Source organism: Scylla paramamosain, chromosome 5, assembly GCF_035594125.1.
Source record: "Scylla paramamosain isolate STU-SP2022 chromosome 5, ASM3559412v1, whole genome shotgun sequence".
NCBI classification, from domain to species: domain Eukaryota; kingdom Metazoa; phylum Arthropoda; class Malacostraca; order Decapoda; family Portunidae; genus Scylla; species Scylla paramamosain.
Genome location: NC_087155.1, coordinates 23,662,556 through 23,670,055, shown reverse-complemented (window position 1 = coordinate 23,670,055; position 7,500 = coordinate 23,662,556). Strand labels below are relative to the sequence as shown.

Here is a 7,500-nt window from a genome sequence, read left to right as displayed (position 1 = left end):
ACGTCCGGACCAGGAAAAAATCTCTCTCATCCCTGAAGCAAAATCAGACTGAGCGATTATGGACATGCATGACTCTCTCTCTCTCTCTCTCTCTCTCTCTCTCTCTCTCTCGCAAGCTTTTCACGCCTCGTCACGCTAAGGATTTCGGAACATGATTCGAACACATGTTGAAGTATCACCGCCATAAAGAGTGGGGTCCGTCCCCTCCCGCTTCCACCTCCCTCTCTGCCCTCCAGCATCCCGACGACAAGATCTCCACCGCCGAGACGGACGAACATCACTTAGAACTGTCCGGAGCTTCGAACACCTGCGACACAAAGGACACGTCAGCAGGGAAGCCTCTTGTCCTGACAGCTGAGGGCCGGGGCGAGGTGACGGCAGTGACAGCGTGGGTGTCGCTCGGGTAAATACGTAACCTACCTACCTACCTCTCTCCCTCCCTCTCTCTCTCTCTCTCTCTCTCTCTCTCTCCCTCCCTCTCTCTCTCTCTCTCTGTGACTGAGTGCAAGCTTTCAACAACTCAATGCAGTCTGACACGCCAACAATGTATAAACTTATGATGACAGACATATTTTTGACTGCAAACTACAAAAGGTGACTGACTGTGGTGACTTTGCGTGCATGATCGTGTATAGCGAGACTGACGTGCAACCCTCCAGAAAACTTGTTCAGTCTCGTCACACTTTCCTTATTTGTGGCGGCGATGGTCTCGGGTTGCTGCGAGGTGCGTCGGTAAGCCAGTCCGTGTGATGGCGGGGAAATCGTGTACTTGGGCACCTGTAATCATTGTAATTAATGGCTATTTTCGTGTTCTTCCTTATTTTTTGTGATAACTTTATATGATGTATTTGATGTTCCTTTCTCATTTCACTCACTACTTCAGGAATTTTGTTCTCGTATATGCTGTTAAATATTGTAGATTACCTAGGAAATAATGCATCAACTCTCTCTCTCTCTCTCTCTCTCTCTCTCTCTCTCTCTCTCTCTCTCTCTCTCTCTCTCTCTCTCTCTCTCTCTCTCTCTCTCTCTCTCTCCGCTTCATTCTACGTTTATTTATTTTTTGTCTGAATTCCTTGCTATTCTCACCTCTCCTATTTCTCGGGTGGGCCGCGACGCCTGCTTACACTGCCACAAAGGGAACAGAGAGGGGAGGGCGGCGGGGGAAGGGGTGTGGGGAGGAAAGGAGGGGAAGGAGGAAGGAGGGATATGCATTACACGCCCCTCACTCACGGAAGGGAGAAGAGGAAAGGAAGGGAGGAAGGAGTGTAGAAGGAGGAAGAGGAGAAGACGAAGAGATGGGAAAGTGGCTGAGGGAGGAAAGGAAGGAAGGGAGATAAATTGGGAGGAAAAAGTAATACCGGTTGTGGAGGGAAGATGGAAGAAGGATTAGAAAAGAAAAAAGGATCATTAAAAGTAGTAGTAGTAGTAGTAGTAGTAGTAGTAGTAGTGTAAGTGAATAATACTGGTAGTAAGTGAATAAGTATGGAAGGATAGAAAGAAGAAAAAGCCGAAGAACAAGAACAGGAAGAACAAGAACAAGAACACGAACGAAAAGAAGAAGAAGAAGAAGAAGAAGAAGAAGAAAAGAAAAGGATGATGATGATAATGAATGAAGAAAACAACAACAACAACAACAACAACCCACCAGAGTCAGAGAGAGAGAGAGAGAGAGAGAGAGAGAGAGAGAGAGAGAGAGAGAGAGAGAGAGAGAGAGAGAGAGAGAGCAACCCAGTATGTCAAGGGAACAACATGATACAGTGACAAGGAAAAAAACGCCCTTCGCTTCCTATTCGCTGATGGTCCTCCAGATAGGCGCCTTTTTCCCTCCTTGCTGTGGATCCATTTCTTATTTTCTCGCTAAAAACAACGAGCTTTTCTTAATCCATCTTAATCCTCACTTTTGTTTAAGTTCTATTTTTGTTTAATATTTTTTTCTTGCACACTCCACCTTTTCCTTTCTCTCGATTGGGTTGGTTACTCTCTCTCTCTCTCTCTCTCTCTCTCTCTCTCTCTCTCTCTCTCTCTCTCTCTCTCTCTCTCTCTCTCTCTCTCTCTCACTTTATTTTGCATTTTTATATTGAATTTTCTCTAATGTGCTCACGCCAAGTAGATTTTAAGATGAAAGTTGAAACGTGCTTTGAAAATCCAGGTGAATTTACACTTGGAGATTTGCATAACGTCATTAACATCAAAGACTCGTGAGAACATAAATAGTAACACGCAGAAGTAGTTTCAGTAACAACCTGCAGTAGTAATAGTAGTAGTAGTAGTAGTAGTAGTAGTAGTAGTAGCAGTAACTGACAAAAATACCAGCAACAGTCGTGCAAACTTAAAATAACAAATGAGAACAAAACAAAAAACAAGAAAAAAAAACTGCGACAAAGACTGGATTAGACCACAGATTTCCTGCTGGGGGACGAGAGAGAGAGAGAGAGAGAGAGAGAGAGAGAGAGAGAGAGAGAGAGAGAGAGAGAGAGAGAGAGAGAGAGAGAGAGAGAGAGAGAGAGACGATGGGGCGCGCGTTCCTGTCCCAGCCGAGGAGGGGAAAACCACAGACAATAAAAAAGTGATTTATCGCAATCCCTTGAGCATACAGGGAGCCCAGCCTCTTCGGACCCCTCACGTACGGCTGATGAGCGTGACAGAGACAAATCAATAAAAAACTGGAGAGTAGAGACAGAGTACCACCCCTCACCCATCTCCCCTCTCCCCTTCACTCCTCCCTCTCTCAGCTCTTCATTTCTCTCCCCTGCCCACAGTACCCGTGCCAGATGGGAGAGGAAATGGGGACTTGTAGGGTGAAAGAGGGGAATAATAAAAAGAGGAAGAGGTGAGAGTAAGAGCTTAAGTGTGATGAAGACTGTGAGAAGAGCTGTTGCTGTGTGTGTGTGTGTGTGTGTGTGTGTGTGTGTGTGTGTGTGTGTGTGTGTGTGTGTGTGTGTGTGTGTGTGTGTGTGTGTGTGTGTGTGTGTGTGTGTGTGTGTGTGTGTGTGTGTGTGTCTTAGGGGACGTTAGGAAAGTACAGGAAATGGGAGGCGTGTCTTTGGTGTAGGTGGTGAGGTGGGGAAACTGAGAGGGGCAAGGGTGAGGGTAGTGAGGGTGAGGGTAGTGAGGGTGAAAGAGGCAGTGACGGGAGGGGAAGAAGGGCAAGGCCAGGCTAATCTACGTGTATGTGAAGGATAGAGTGGTGGGGTAATTTTTTGGCTGTGGTTTGAATAAAAAAAAAGGAGGAATGTAAGAGGATGAGAGGATGGAAGAGGAGGAGGAGGAGGAGGAAGAGGAGGAGGAGGAGGAGGAGGAGGAGGACAATGGCAACGACGACGAAGAAAGAAAAATGAGTTAAAATATTGTATTAATAAGGAAAAAAAAAATCGAGAGAAACACAATGAAGAAGAAGAAGAAGAAGAAGAAGAAGAAGAAGAAGAAGAAGAAGAAGAAGAAGAAGAAGAAGAAGAAGAAGAAGAAGAAGAAGAAGAAGAAGAAGAAGAAGAAGAAGAAGAAGAAGAAGAAGAAGAAGAAGAAGAAGAAGAAGAAGAAGAAGAAGAAGAAGAAGAAGAAGAAGAAGAAGAAGAAGAAGAAGAAGAAGAAGAAGAAGAAGAAGAAGAAGAAGAAGAAGAAGAAGAAGAAGAAGAAGAAGAAGAAGAAGAAGAAGAAGAAGAAGAAGAAGAAGAAGAAGAAGAAGAAGAAGAAGAAGAAGAAGAAGAAGAAGAAGAAGAAGAAGAAGAAGAAGAAGAAGAAGAAGAAGAAGAAGAAGAAGAAGAAGAAGAAGAAGAAGAAGAAGAAGAAGAAGAAGAAGAAGAAGAAGAAGAAGAAGAAGAAGAAGAAGAAGAAGAAGAAGAAGAAGAAGAAGAAGAAGAAGAAGAAGAAGAAGAAGAAGAAGAAGAAGAAGAAGAAGAAGAAGAAGAAGAAGAAGAAGAAGAAGAAGAAGAAGAAGAAGAAGAAGAAGAAGAAGAAGAAGAAGAAGAAGAAGAAGAAGAAGAAGAAGAAGAAGAAGAAGAAGAAGAAGAAGAAGAAGAAGAAGAAGAAGAAGAAGAAGAAGAAGAAGAAGAAGAAGAAGAAGAAGAAGAAGAAGAAGAAGAAGAAGAAGAAGAAGAAGAAGAAGAAGAAGAAGAAGAAGAAGAAGAAGAAGAAGAAGAAGAAGAAGAAGAAGAAGAAGAAGAAGAAGAAGAAGAAGAAGAAGAAGAAGAAGAAGAAGAAGAAGAAGAAGAAGAAGAAGAAGAAGAAGAAGAAGAAGAAGAAGAAGAAGAAGAAGAAGAAGAAGAAGAAGAAGAAGAAGAAGAAGAAGAAGAAGAAGAAGAAGAAGAAGAAGAAGAAGAAGAAGAAGAAGAAGAAGAAGAAGAAGAAGAAGAAGAAGAAGAAGAAGAAGAAGAAGAAGAAGAAGAAGAAGAAGAAGAAGAAGAAGAAGAAGAAGAAGAAGAAGAAGAAGAAAATTGAGATGATAAAGAATAAACGAAGAAGCGAGGAGATAAATAGTAATAGAGAAAAATAGAAAGGGGAAAAAATCTGAGACTGCGGGAGGGAGGGAATGAGGGAAGGAAGGAAGGAAGGAAGGAAGGGAGGAGGGAAAAAGGAGGGCAGGAAGTCGGGGCGTGGCGGGGTGTGAGGCTGCGAGGTGAGGGCTGAGGAAATATGCCAGCGTTGAGGGACTAATTGCCTCGGTAATGGTGGCGCCCGCGTGAGGTGAGTGGGAAGGCCTCACATTATTACCTATACCATTTTCACTTCGCAATTTTTCTTTTTTCAACATTTTGCTTTCTTTTCATTTTTCTACATGTGTACTCTCTCTCTCTCTCTCTCTCTCTCTCTCTCTCTCTCTCTCTCTCTCTCTCTCATAATACCTCACGCCTCCCTATCGACACCACGCACACTCCCCAGACACTCGTCATGCACCCCATGCCGCCCTCTTCCTCTCTCCCGCCCTTCACCCTGCCTCACCTCCGCGCCCCCGCCACTCCCTCCCTCGCCCTCTCCTCTAGCCCAGTGTTGGGTCACGACACAAATATATCATAAATTCGCCAGGATTCTCTACGCTCCTTAATCCACACGCCTCTGATTTGCATACCTCCGCGTCTCCCTCCCTCGCTTCCTTCAGCACCCTAGCCCTTGTGGCCCACGACATAAAGCTTATAATTACATCTACATAGTCCAAATTAAGCTATTCACTCCGCCAGACGTTGTGTAAGCAAGTGTCAGCCTTCGGTCACTCGTGCGTGGGGTTGGTATTTCCAGCAGAAGCAGGTTGTTGGAAGAAAATAAGAGTTTAGGCCTTGCTGAGCTGAAGCTTAAGGGCTAAGGTGTTCAGGGGAAGAATTCTGTGTACTTTGATGGTTTTGACAGGTGGGACGAAGGGTGGCGGCCAACGGGGGTTCACAGGGGTTGTGTCCCTGGGGACTCTGCCGCTGGTACATAAACAAGTAGCATATGTAGGCAAGCGGTGGTTGGCTGGGGAGCAGCGGAACACTGGCAAATAAACTAGACATTATCAGAATCCACCGTTAAATCTTTGTTATATTATCTAAAAAAAATAACTTTATTCCAAATTCAATATTCTGAAAGACACCACAAATCTTAAACACAATATGTCCGTTGGTAACAATGCCAACCAACACCAACACGGTGCCCGGCAGGGGGCTGCCGCAGCCACTCGACACACGAGCTTCTCGGCGACAGCCGGTGAGGAAGAGTACACTTTGGATGACGCGCCGCCCCATGCAGCCCCTCCGCCCCCCGCCCCCCGCCGCGGCTCGACCCTAGCGTAAACAAAGATGACAAACCTAATATCTCCTGCGGCGCCAGGCCTGATCGGCGGTATTGTAGGCCTTGGGACGCGGGGGGAGAATCCCTCTGTTTGTCCGGAGATTGTAGGCCCGGGACGTGGGGGGAAGTGTTTATACAAGAACTTAATGAGAGCTGTTATGAGGCGCTGCGGGCTGCCACTGGAGGCGATCCGTACGTGGGAAGGGCAGAGGCAAAGTGAGTGTTCTTTAGGATAGATAAACTGACCCGCTGAGACCCCTAACCAGCCCGCGGGAACTGTTCCTTTTCCTGAGCCTTTTCGCTCCTGCATTTTTACCCTGGCGAAAACAATGTGTGTGTGTGTGTGTGTGTGTGTGACACACAACGTGCGAACACAGGGAGAAAAATCACATTTACCTGCACGTGACCCGATCATGAGGCTCTGGGACACATTCATAACACATTACAGAAACAAATTAATACGATTTTCAGCACTCCTTCTATGAAATGGTGTTTATCTGGTTACAATGAAGTGCTATTGAGTCACAAACAGTAAACAACAGTAAAAGTTGCGTATTGTGTAAAGTGTTTCTGGAGCAGTGACTGCAAATCGGCAGCGATAGACAGCTGCATGACGCGGACACCGAGACGGTGTTTACGTGAAAACAGGCATCCATTCCTGATTAACTTAAAAAATATGAACTCGCCCCCGGGTGGGCTCGAACCACCAACCTTTCGGTTAACAGCCGAACGCGCTAACCGATTGTGCCACGGAGGCTTATACACGTCGGTGCCCCATAAACACATTTGGAATCTCTCTCTCTCTCTCTCTCTCTCTCTCTCTCTCTCTCTCTCTCTCTCTCTCTCTCTCTCTCTCTCTCTCTGTCTCTCTAAATGAACCGACGAGCCATGCCAAACCCAGTGTGTGCAGCAGGTGGAGCAATACAAGTGGCGGACGTGCTGGCCTGGCGATGTATTGCCTGCAAACATGCACACTGCACAGCGTCACGGATTGCTTCATTCACTGCATACTTGATTGTTTCTGCCTTAACTGTTTGACTAATCTGGCGAAGAAGTGAGAGAGCTGAGTGAACAAATGAATGAATGAACGTGTGAGCGTGTGAGTCAAAATGAGTGAGTGAGTACGAAAATAGGTGAGAAAGGGAGTGAGGAAAGTAAAATAAATAGAGAGAGAGAGAGAGAGAGAGAGAGAGAGAGAGAGAGAGAGAGAGAGAGAGAGAGAGAGAGAGAGAGAGAGAGAGGATGCCTACCAAACAATTCTCGCTAATCCCCGCCCTTGCTGCAATGTCCACTTCAAGTTTATGTCAGCGGGTCGCCTCGCTCGCAGCCAAGTCAATAAAAGAGAGAAAGGGAACTCGATAAATCAAGCCATAAAACATTCATGGGGGAACAAAGAGAGTTACGAGATCTTCATGCAGTGAGAAAAAAATGACAGAGAGAGAGAACGGAGGAGGAAGTGGAGGAAACGAGAGAGAAAGATTGAAAGAAGGGGAACAAAACAGAGTGATGGACAAAAGAGTGGAGATAAGAAGGAAAGAAAAGGGGAGAGGAAAGGTAGGGTCAAGAGAGTGATATGTTAGGGAAAGGGGAGAGGAAAGGTAGGATCAAAAGAGTGGTATATTAGGAAATGGGAGAGAAAAGGTAGCGTTAAGAAAGTGGTATGTTAGGAAAAGGGGACAGGGAAGGTATGTCAAAAGAATGGTATATTAGAGAAAGGAGGGGAAAGAGAGAGTGATATGTTAG

The 7,500-nt window shown here is 45.5% G+C and overlaps 1 protein-coding gene and 1 non-coding gene across 14 annotated transcripts in view; both read right to left on the bottom strand.

Moving 5' to 3' along the window:
- The window catches only part of LOC135100682 (helix-loop-helix protein ngn-1-like), a 589,312-nt gene that overhangs the window by 390,168 nt on the left and 191,644 nt on the right, over positions 1 to 7,500 (bottom strand). The window lies entirely within an intron of this gene.
- Positions 6,441 to 6,514, bottom strand: Trnan-guu (transfer RNA asparagine (anticodon GUU)). The gene has a single exon. It is a non-coding gene; the product is annotated as a tRNA-Asn (tRNA).